The sequence below is a fragment of the Dermacentor variabilis genome, chromosome 4, assembly GCF_050947875.1.
Source record: "Dermacentor variabilis isolate Ectoservices chromosome 4, ASM5094787v1, whole genome shotgun sequence".
NCBI classification, from domain to species: domain Eukaryota; kingdom Metazoa; phylum Arthropoda; class Arachnida; order Ixodida; family Ixodidae; genus Dermacentor; species Dermacentor variabilis.
In genome coordinates, this window is record NC_134571.1 from 208,845,642 (window position 1) to 208,858,015 (window position 12,374).

Here is a 12,374-nt window from a genome sequence, read left to right on the forward strand (position 1 = left end):
CATCTTAATTCTACACAAGAAAAGTAGGAAGACACCCATGGAGAAATAGGACAGACATGAAGACACAATCTCTCCAATGTTATTCACTGCGTGCTTGGAAGAAGTATTCAAGCTATAAACTGGGAAGGCTTAGGAGTAATGAACGACGGCAAATATCTCAGTAACCTTCGACTTGCCGATGACATTGTTCTATTCAGCAACACTGCAGACGAGTTGCAACAAATGATAAAGGACCTTAACAGAGAGAGCGTAAGTGTGGGGTCGAAGATTAATATGAAGAAGACAAAGATAATGATGAATAGCCGGGCAAGAGAACAAGAATTCAGGATCGCCAGTCAGCCTCTAGAGTCGGTGAAGGAGTACGTTTACCTACGTCAATTAAACACAGGAAACCCTGATCATGAGAACGACATTCATAGAAGAATAAAACTGGGTTGGATCGAATACAGCAAACATTGTGAGCTCGTGACTGGAAGCTTGCCATTATCATTGGAAAGGAAGGTGTACAATCAGTGCATTGTACCGGTTCTGACATATAGGGCAGAGACTTGGAGACTGACAAAGCTTGAGAACATGTTAAAGACCGCGCAAAGAGCAATCGAACGAATAATGCTAGGCTTTAAGAGACAGAAAGAGGGCGGTTTGGATCAGAGTGCAAGCGGGTATAGCCGATATTCTAATTGACATTACAAGAAAGAAATGGAGCTCGGCAGGTCATGTAATGCGCAGGTTAGACACCCATTGGACCATTAGGGTTTCAAAACGAATACCAAGAGAATGGAAACGCAGTCAAGGACGGCAGAAGACTAGGTGGAGCGATGAAATGAGGAAATTCGCGGGCGCTTGTTGGAATCGGCTGACACAATACAGGGCTAATCGGAGATCCCAGGGAAAGGCCTTCGTCCTGCAGTGGACATAAAATAGGATTATGATAATGATGATGATGATAATGATGAAGAAGAAGAAGAAGAAGAAGAAGTAATAACGAATGAATTTGAGATACTGTTCACCGTGATTACATCATTTATATCTACATCTAACAGATTCAGTAACGATTGTGATCTGATCACTTGTGGCCTGTGAAACCGAGGCCGTTTTATTTATTTATATTTATTTATAAATACTGCGATCTGAAATCAGATCATAGCAGGGTGGGTATACATAGAAATATACAAGCATGTAAACACATACAAATCCATCACATATGCAGGCATTTTCAGACATTGGTGAAGAATACATAACATATAAGAAAAAAAAACACACTAGCAGATAACACACACGAATTCATAACATTTGCAAGCATTTTTCAAACATTGATAAGGAATTCTGGGTAACAGTATGAGAATTAAGATTATTCCAGTCTGTTATTGTCCTAGGAAAAAAGGAATATTTGAAACAGTTATTCCGTGCGTTGATGGGGGTTATGGATAAAGCATGCCTTCGTCTGGTGTTATAACCTGATGAGTAAGTAAAGAACTTGGAAGTGTTAACCTTATAATGGCCGTTTACAAGTTGAAAGAGGAACTTTAATCGACAGATACGGTTGCGCACAGTCACCGGAGGTAATCCACTGCGCCTTACGAGCTCACCAACAGACGCGTGGCCGTATGAACTAAAAACAAACCTAACTACCTTATGCTGTACACGTTCCAGTTTTTTAATATTGGTTAAAGTGAATGGGTCCCAAATAATTACGGCATATTCCAACAACGGACGAATGTAGGAATTGTACGCCAGTAAACGAACACCAGACGTACATGATTTCAGTGAGCGCCTCAAGAAAAGCAGTTTACGCAAAGAATTCGCAACAACAGTATCTATGTGCTTCGTCCAGGACTCTAAAAAATTGGGCTCGTTGCCTGATGAAGGTGGACTGGGACCTTCGTAGTGGGGATTCATAGAGCCTTATGAATGTTGGAACGCTGAGTATTTCAAATCTCACTTCAAGGGAAGGTAATCGAAATTCTTTGTAGAGCACAGTGTTGGCTACAAACTTTCGTAGCCCCAGACATAAACGAAGCGCTTCGCGTTGCAGCAAAACTAGTGGACGTAGCTTGTGGGCAGAGGCGCCAGAGAATAACACACAGCCGAACTCTAGTATAGATCGGATATACATGCGGTAAATCATTATGAGTGTGTCTGTGCGCATGCCCCATAGATTATTGCTTATCCTTCTTAATATTCCCATTGCACAGGAAGCTTTCGAAGTTATATGTTCAATGTGATGACGCCAATTAAGATTTCCATCATAAATAATTCCAAGATACTTGGCTTTTTCCACTTGTGGAATAGTGGAATGATGGTATGAAAGGGATATGATAACTGGGCCTTGTAGAGGAAAGACAAGAACGGCACTTTTATGTACATTAAGGGACAAGCGACTGCTGCCAAGCCATGCTTCTCGCTCGCATAAGTATTCCTGTAAGCACTCGTACAGTGACTGAATGTCACTTGCCGAAGCAAAAATTGCTATATCATCAGCGTAAACGTACGTGCTTACATTTTCATGAAAAGTACTGGAGCTGAGTGGGATGTTAAACTACAGCGGGGATAAAACTGCGCCTTGTGGAACCCCGCAACTTTGTCTGAATTTTCTCGATGAAATCGACTTTGTGCACAGTAAAGCTCACTGCCTTGCAAGAACTCAGCAATCCATGTTACGAAGTATTCAGGTAACCCAATATCCTGCATCATCTTTATTAGCATAGGGTATTCGACACTAACGCATGCTTTAGAAATGTCTAATGTAGCCAGAGCTGCATATTGTTTTGGTAATGAGCCAACTGAATTCGGCTCTCAAGGTCAACGTGTGCGCACGAAATTGACATCGCTGGTCTAAATCCAATTTGGCAGGGGCTCAATAATACTCTTGCGGTCACAAACTTAACCATGCGTTTAGTGCGTTTAGTAAACTTTCTATTATTATTACAAAATTTGATCTTGGAGACATAGGCCGAATGTTGTCTAGAACATAACCATTGGTTTGGTCTTTAAGCAGAGGAATCACCTTCGCGATTCTCCATAGAGGAGGGGTCCATGCATATTGTATTGTGTAATTTACGACATCTAACAAGCCGTTTGGAGCGACCTCAAAGAGAAGTTTAATCGTCTTAGTAATGAGTCCATCGGGACCTGGGGCTGCAGCTGGTAAACAGAAAAGAGCTTGGGACATTCTGACAAAGAAAACTCTTCGAAATCTTCTGAAGTGCCCCGTCCCCGAGGAGAGAAAGGAAGAGCGGCAGCGAATCAGCTCTCTAACCCTCTCGCAATTACATCTACAGATTCAACTTTTTCCCTAGTGGTTAAAACTACTGACTCCAAGTTCAAGGGACGTGGAATCATTTTTGGGGATCTTAGAAACCGAAATAATGCAATTTTATTATTTGATATTGAAAGAAACTCGAATTGTCGGACGTTGTAACCGTCTTTTGCCTTATATACCGTTCTTTTAAATGCTCCTACAATAAATTTATAGTTGCTCCAGTTTTTCGGAGACTGGTTACGCATTAGTTGCTTCCATGCAGCTTTACGTCGCTTGTAGTCCCGCGAGCAATCGTCATTCTACCAATTTTCAGAAGCTATGGCTTTGCGTGCCTTTAGCTGGAAGTCTGATCTTTAGCGCGAACTATCTTTGATTGAGCAAATATCCTCAGCGTTCAATGAAGAATTTACAATTGATTTGAAAGTGGTCTGCAAACATTTTTTAAATGTATGGTAATCCACAAACTAGTGGATTCGGGCCTCCACGGTGGACTGCGGACCTACCACTTCAAACACAACTAGAAAATGATCGCTGGTTGTCCCAACCTTCACTGTTTCCCATGCGGATGTGGAAAGACCTGAACCCGAAAATGTAAGGTCCAGCAGAGATCTAAAGTGTCCGCGAAAAAATGTAACTTATCTCGCATTTTGACACGAAAAGTTATTTGTTATTGCCCAGTCCCATAGACACTTTCCGCACTGCTCTGTTTTGGATCCCCATGAAACTTGATGAGAGTTGAAGTCACCAGCTAATACAATATCTTTACCGCATTTTGCCAAAACTGAGCCTAGTGGGCGTGTATCCTCCACACCCGAGGGAAAGTATATATTGACCAACGAGAAAGGCCTACTGCCAGGGTGAATAATTTCCACAGCTAGAATTTCACATTCGGAGACATCAGCTGGAATGACATATTTGCCCTGTGGCAAAAGTTGCTTGAAACCATAATTAAGAGTCCCCCACCTCCTGACGGGCGATCTAGGAGGAAGGACCTAAATTTGCACAGAGAAAAGTTTTTCAGGGTATAATCAAGTTTCTCGGAGTAAAATTACGTGTGGAGAAATTTGAGAAGACAGAACGTTTAAATCAGTAGAAGCAGCGAATATTGATGTGAAGTTTCACTGCAGCACCCTCATATACCTTCCAGTCAGACATGGCCGCCCGAACACTGCCTTCATTCTTCGTCGACAACTTTCTCTTCCAGTGCACCGTACCGCCTAGTGCACCGCACCACACAAAGACGGTTCGTCTTCGCGCGGTTCGCTAAACACACACACACACACACACACACACACACACACACACACACACACACACACACACACACACACACACACACACACACACACACACACACACACACACACACACACACACACACACACACACACACACACACACACACACACACACACACACACACACACACACACACACACACACACACATATATATATATATATATATATATACAGTGAAGTAGACGCGCGTATGAAGCGGTTTATTGACGTTTCGGCCGGGGTCCGGCCTTCATCAGAATACATTGCATGGTGTCAGTACAGTTAATATACATGTGCTTACCAAGCAAACACAGACACAGAAAAAGGGAAATAGCGACGTACTAGTAGAAGAAGGGACAAGTGGCGGGCTACAAAGACAGGCAACTCAATTTTCCTACACATTCATTCATACCACACGCGACGGTATCAAACTTACAGATAAGGAAGGATTCGCGGGCTTCTCCATCATAGTTTGAACGAAATCGAGATTCAAGCAACATGACTCTCAGTTTATCAAATGAGTGGTCAGGAAGATGCACGTGTCTTGAGATGGGCAGGTTGGGCAACGTGTTAGCGTGGGATTTATGATTGTTAAAGCGGAATCTGAAAGGCCCTTCTGTTTGTCCGATGTACCGTTTTTTGCAGAGCGTACATTCAAGCATGTATATTACGTTTTTTGTGTCGCAGTCGAAATCGCCTTTGATTTTTAAACAAAAGTTTGAAGACGTACTAGTAACCTGTTGCGATGTGACCATGTAGGGGCATACTTTACATCGCGGTTTTCGACAAGGATGGCATCCGATGGCATCAGGGCAGTCAGTCTTCGATGATGATGCTAGTATGTCTCGAATATTTCTAGCTTTACGGTATACTGCTCTAGGCGGATCAGAGAATATGTTTTTGAGGCGTTCACTTTGCATTAGAATATTGTGGTGTTTCCTTAATATTTTGCGAAACACTTGGGACTGACGCACTGTGGGTTAGGACAAGATTTGTTTGGGGTGAGGGAGTCGGTTTGTTCTTAATGCAAAGAAGCGTCCTTCGGTCATGCACGTCTGCGCGTTTTATTGCATCGTCAATTAATTGTGGTGGGTAATTTTGTTTGGCTAAAGCGTTTTTTAGGGTACCGCAATTCTTTTGAACCTCTGATTGCTGAGAACAAATTCTTTTAAAACGTAAGGCTTGGCTATAAGGAATGCTAGTCTTGCAATGTTTAACGTGACTGCTATCGAAGTGCAAATATTGACATCTATCTGTCGGATTTTTGTATAGGGCAGTAGATAGTTTATCATTTAGCACTGAAACGCTGACGTCAAGGAAGTTAATAGTAGATGCAGAATACGTGTGAGAAAATCATATAGATGGATGGGCATTGTTAAAGTCAGATATGAAAGAAAGCAGTTCCTGTTCCCCATGAGGCCAAATCAGAAAAACATCGTCAATGTAACGTTTGTAATAAAAAGGTTTTAACGTCCTGGTTAGCAAAAATTTATCTTCTAGCTGGCCCATAAATATATTGGCCTAGTTCGGGCCAATTCGCGTACCCATAGACGTCCCACTAACTTGCGCATAGTGCTGTCCTTCAAATTTGAAGTTATTTCGTTCTAAAAAAAGGCTAGCAAAGTTTCCAATGTGTCGCTATCGATGAGTTTCTCGGGTGATGTACATTCATAGCAATTGACGACTGCCATGATGCCATCAGAATGTGGAATGTTTGTATACAAAGATGCTGCATCAAGTGTGACCAAAAGAGAACCTTGAGGAATAATGAGATCGATTATATCCGACAGGAAGTGGGTAGTGTCTCTTACGTAAGAGGCAAACGTAGCTGGGATATGACTAATCAGGGAATCGACGTAGCTGGACAAATTTTCTGTGACTGTACCTATACCAGAAATGATGGGGCGACCTGGGTTGTTTATCTTATGTATTTTAGGTAAAAGGTAAAAACGACCAGCAACAGGACTTAGTGGAATTAGAGAATGAACCGCATTGTCAGGCACCTTTTTCTTCTTGACGAGATCTAGCACTGTGCTTTTGATCAGAGATTTATATTGCTCAGTGGGGTCATGATCAAGACGTTTATAAAACGTCGCGTCTGCTATCTGTCTGTGGGCCTCTGCGGCGTAATAGGACTTATTCATTATGACAACGGCACCACCTTTGTCAGCCAGCTTAATGACGATGTCTTTGCGAGAGGACAGGGTATCCAGTGCTTTCATTTCGCTGGCGGACAAATTACGGCTGAAGGGTGCTTGTTTTTGATACAATTGTAGAACGTCTCGTTGTACTACTTTGATATACATGTCCAAAAATCTATCGCGCTGTGTAGGAGGGACCCAGCTCTTGCCACAGGGTAACTCGTGTTTCGAATCGCTTGAATTGGAGCGGTCATGGAAGTATTCGCGCAAGCGTAAGTTACGGGCGAAATTATCCAAATCTTTGAGTAGTTGAAACTCATTACGTCCACCTGTTGCTGGACAAAAATTAAGACCACGACGTAGAACACTGCACTCCTCAGCTGTTAGCTGAATGTCCGAAATATTAACAATATTATTCTGCTCCTGATGGGCAAACCTACTAACAGAGGATGACGAAGAAGTGCCGGAGTGTACTTCTAGAGGTTGGGTTTGAAGAGGGGCAGAGTTGAATACCTTGTCCTGGATTCCAGAAGAGCACACAACACCGACACGGGACAGTTTCTTGGCTTTCATTGCGTAGATTTCATTCTGTTTTTTGGTTGCGATTGTCTCTAATGCGGCGGATTGGCTAGTGGACAAATTCAAGCTCGCAACAATTTTACTTTCTTGGTTCATGAATTTCTTACTGGAGGAACGATAGTGATCTAACGCGACACGGGTGAGTTGTAGTGAAGCATTTGTTAGTATGTTATCCCATCTAGCTATATTGCGCTCAGACATGTCCGACAGAGCTGGTTTCACAACAATACGGAGACCCTTTGGTGCAACAGCCGCAGCTAGCTAGGTATTTAGCGTATCTACATGTAGAGCATTGCGAATTCTTTATATATATATATATATATATATATACATATATATATATATATATATATATATATATATATATATATATATATATATATATATATATATTGTTACGGAAGGATAAAAGAAGAGAGAGGCAGGAGATTGTGCGACGCTGGCTGCTGCGTGTTGTTGGTGGTCAGCCATCTTAACTACTCTGACTCATTTTGTACATATATTGTAAATATAATCTTTCTATACTCCCAACATCCCCGTAACATACTGATGGAGGCGCTGGGTAACACGGCTGGAAACGGAGCTCCGCAGTGAACGTCGCATCACCGTCCGCACCATTAATGACGGTGGGCACACTCAATGAACGTCGTTGCCGCCTCCTGCGTCACCGTCGCCAGCTACGTCGCTGTGAGCTTCGGTTGTCGTTGTGCAACCCAAGGATCCTGAAACTTTCTGCGGCACTGGTATATGGCGCCAACATCGAAGAGCGGGTGGCCATGCACGAACGCGTGAGTGGAATCAACAGATGGGACCTTACGCCTATGCTAGCTCACCTGTTGTTCTACTTAAGAGGCACGGCAAAGTTGTGCTACGAAAACCACAAAGAGGAGCTAACCAGCTGGGTCTAATGCAAATAGAAGTTTACAGAGTTGTTTGGTCGACCAGCCGGCCGTAAAATTGCCGCAAAGTAGCAAGTGGCCTTCCAGGAATTGGAAAACATTGATTTACATTCTACCTGAGCTGTCGCCAATTACAGAGCTAGCGAATGCCCCTCTACTATTTTGGCTTCACTCAGACGCTTCTCAGCGTTATCGCAACCTGATTGAATGGAAAACTACGCACGACCAGCCGATATGTTTCACCTGTCGCCGCATTGGTCATGTCGCCCGATACTTTCGCAACTCGTGGCCCTCAGCACCTTGCACGCCGACCAACCTGAGGCGTTTTAATGGAAAAACCCGCAATGTTTCGCCCACCACCCAGTCTAACAGCGCCGACAACTCCACTAGGAACACGTGGTACAGTCGCTAACCATCGCCACGCGGACACCAGTCTCGTTCACCGGAAACGCGTCACCCATCTTCCCGTTCGTCGCAGCCACGTCGCCTTTCGTCCCCTGTAGCTTTTCGCCGCACCCTTTCGGAAAACTAAGAAATGCAGCTCTCGGAGGTGGTGCTGCATTGACTACTACTGCAGCAAATCCTCTGTCTGTGCCCGCAAAGAGAAGTGTAATTGACGGTAAAATAGACGGCTCACCTGTCCAAGCGCTCGTCGACACTGTAGCCCACGTATCTGTGGTGAGTGCTAGCCTGCGTAGACGTTTAAAGAAGGTCCTCGTCCCAGCATTTGCCTGAGTGCTCCCTGTCACCGACGTCGGTGTGCTGGTTGTTCTTGGAATGTGTACTGCACGTTTAAATATTGCCGGCCGCGCTACTTCTGTTTGCTGTGATCGACAACTGCCCTCACGACGTTATCCTTGGATTGGACTTTTATTCCATCATACCGCTCTCATCGACAGCGCAACCAGCGTTGTTCAGTTGGAACTGCCTCAAGTCGCCGATGCTGCGAGCACCGCTCCACCGCACTTGTGTTCGCTTCACTATGTGCGTCTGCCACCTGAGGCAGTCACGCCGCTTTGACCGCACAGCCACAGATTCCCGACGGTGAATATGTCCTTCACCCCATCATCGACGTGCTTTTGAACTGGAACGCTGCTCTTCCGCATACTCTAGTGACGATTACTAATAATGGCGTCGTTCTTCCGCTTCTGAATTTCAGCCTGCGCTCTCAAGTGGTTCCAGCCGGCATGTTCTTGGCCAGCGTTTCCAATACTTCCAGATTTGACATTGAAAGTCTGGATGCCGAGAGTGGTTTCTTAGCGCCAATTGCAGCTCACAGCTCTGGTTCTCTAATAAATGACTTCGCGAAGATGATTGCACCTGATCTCACCTCCGCACAGGCCACGGATATACGTGTCCTTCTCTATAATCTTACTGTGACATCTTTGATTTCGGCGATAGGCCTTTAGGACAAACATGTGCTGTTCACCACCGTATCAACCCTGGAAACACTAATCATATTCGCTGGCGTTCCTATCGTGTATCGTATGCTGAACGTAGAGTCATCCAATCACAAATGGACGAAATGCTCCGCGAAGGGGTCATCGAATCATCAACCAGTCCTTGGGCTTCGCCTGTCGTACATGTGAAAAAAAAAATGGTACCTGACATTTTTGCATCGATTATCCCCACAATTTAAACAGTATCTCACGAAAAGACGTCTACCCACTACCACGCATCCATGACGCCTTGGACTGCTTGCACGGAGCTAAATACTTCTCGCCCATCGATCTTCGATCCGGCTACTAGTAGATTTCAGTTGATGAAATGGACCGCGGGAAGACGGCCTTCATCACGCCGGATGGCTTATATCAGTTCAAGGTCATGCCCTTTGGCCTATGCAATGCTTCTGCGACATTCGAACGTATGATGGACTCTCTTCTGCGAGGCTACAAATGGACCACCTATCTCTGTTACCTTGATGACGTTATTGCTTTTTCTCCCACGTTCGGCAGCCACCTTACCCGACTCGCTGCCATTTGTGCGGTCTTCCAAAAAGTGGGCCCGCCAACTGAATTCCAAGAAGTGTCGATTCGGGCACCGTCAGATTACCGTGTTGGGACACCTCGTCGACGCATCCCGTATCCAACCAGATCTGGAAACAGTTCGCGCCGTACGCAGTTTCCCTGTGCCCCGTTCTGCTTCTGACGTCCGCTGCTTCGTCGGCCTGTGTTATTACTTTCGCCGTTTCGTGAAAAACTTCGCCGACGTTGCTCGGCCTTTGACAGAATTTCTAAAGAGGAACATGCCATTCTCATGGGGCCCGGAGCAAGCCCACGCGTTCGCCACTCTCATCGGATTTTAGAGCGCAGCTCTTTGGCGTCCGTTCCTGGGTTTCGCGTCGTCGTCGGCCTCGTAACCAGCTCCGCCCCCCTTTCATCCCCCCAGCGCTAGCAGCGACCGACTGATACCGCTGGATGCCGCTGACGCCGCTAGAGAGTCAAGATAACGTGTCGGCATCGGCGGCGTTGTCCCTGAAACCAACTCCGCAGCTGGGGTTGACTCACTATCGGCGTCAGCGGCATCAGTCAGTCGCTGCTATCTCTTCCCTCCTCCCTTTATCGTGTTGTCCGCTTGCTGCGCGCGCTTCTGCCCCCATCGTTTGCCGCTGGGTGTACACGCCGCCCCCCTCCCCCCTCTTCCTGCGAGTCTCCGGTTGTCAAAGCGCCGGCTCGAACTTAATTCCTTTCTTCGCTCCTCCTCCAATGCAACCCCTGTGCGGCGGCAATCAGAGAGCCAGATCGGTGGCGGCGGATCTGTATATGTGCACCGCCCGAGCCGAAATTGCCGCTGCCGTTCGCCCTGTGCGGTGGCAATCAGAGAGCCAGATCGGTGGCGGCGGATCTGTATATGTGCACCGCCCGAGCCGAAATTGCCGCTGCCGTTCGCCACTGCGAAATTATCTGCCAGTTCTTTCTGAGCCATGAGCGAGACGACCGATGGAAGTCCTCCGTCTGCTGCTGCTGCTGCTGCTGCTGCTGCTGCTAAACGAGCTGCCAGAGCAGAGGCCCAGCGCCGTCGCCGTCAGAATCCAGAGGTGCGTGCCGCCGAAGCAGAAGCTTACCGTCGCCGCCGTCGAGATGATCCAGGAGTACGGGAAATATAAAAAAAAAAATTCTGTGATAGCGCATACATGTGTTGCTCGATTTCTTTGCCTCAATCTATCGAAAAGGTGAAACAGCTTATTTGCTGCGCTCAAATTTCGCATTAGGAAGTAACGTAATCGTCGGTAATTTTTTGTCCACCCCTCCCATACTTGCCTACTTTGACCCATCTGCACCGACCGAAGTCCACACTGACGCAAGCGGCTATGGCATCGGCGCAGTTCTAGCCTAACAACAGAATGGTACTGAGTGCGTGATAGCTTACGCCAGCCGCCTGCTGTCACCTGCCGAGGAAAATTACTGCATCACCGAGCGACAGTGCTTGGCTTTAGTTTGGGCTGTCGCCAAGTTCCGCCCATATTTGTACGGCCGCACGTTTTCGGTCTTTGCAGACCACCGCGCACTCGGCTGGCTGTCTTCCCTCCGGGACTCGACAGGACGGCTTGGTCGCTGGGCTTTGTGGCTCCAGGAATAATAATAATAATAATAATAATAATAATAATAATAATAATAATAATAATAATAATAATAATAATAATAATAATAATAATAATAATAATTATTATTATTATTATTATTATTATTATTATTATTATTATTATTATTATTATTGAATTATGAAATTGGGAAATCCTGGCAACTATTGTGTTGCCGGCTTCTCCCCAAAATATACATTTTCCAAGGATCGAAGGATGATTAAATAAGGTCATGTCCCTTGGATGACAGCAAGAGGCCATACTAAACGTTCCGACAATAAAACACATTTTGTAAAGGCACCTAACAGTCAACAAAAAAATTGGCTTAGCTTGGTTAAGCCTGGAAGATTGCGAAAGCAATACCCTTGGCTGCGCCTTTGTTCGGCTGATGGTGTGGATATGGTTGCCCTTTGTTAAACATATGGCTATACATCATCCGACATAGCGCAAGGCAGCGCACCGACCACTGCGAGGAGCCGAGCTGTAGCCCCATTTATCCTCCTAGCGTGACGTCACACCAGCGAGCGCCCTCTCTCGGTAGCGCCGCGGCAGCGGCGCGCAAGGCTTCGCCTCCACTATCGATGCCGCGAGCTGGGCCCCGTCTCTCGGTCTGGCGTGACGTCACACGGTCAC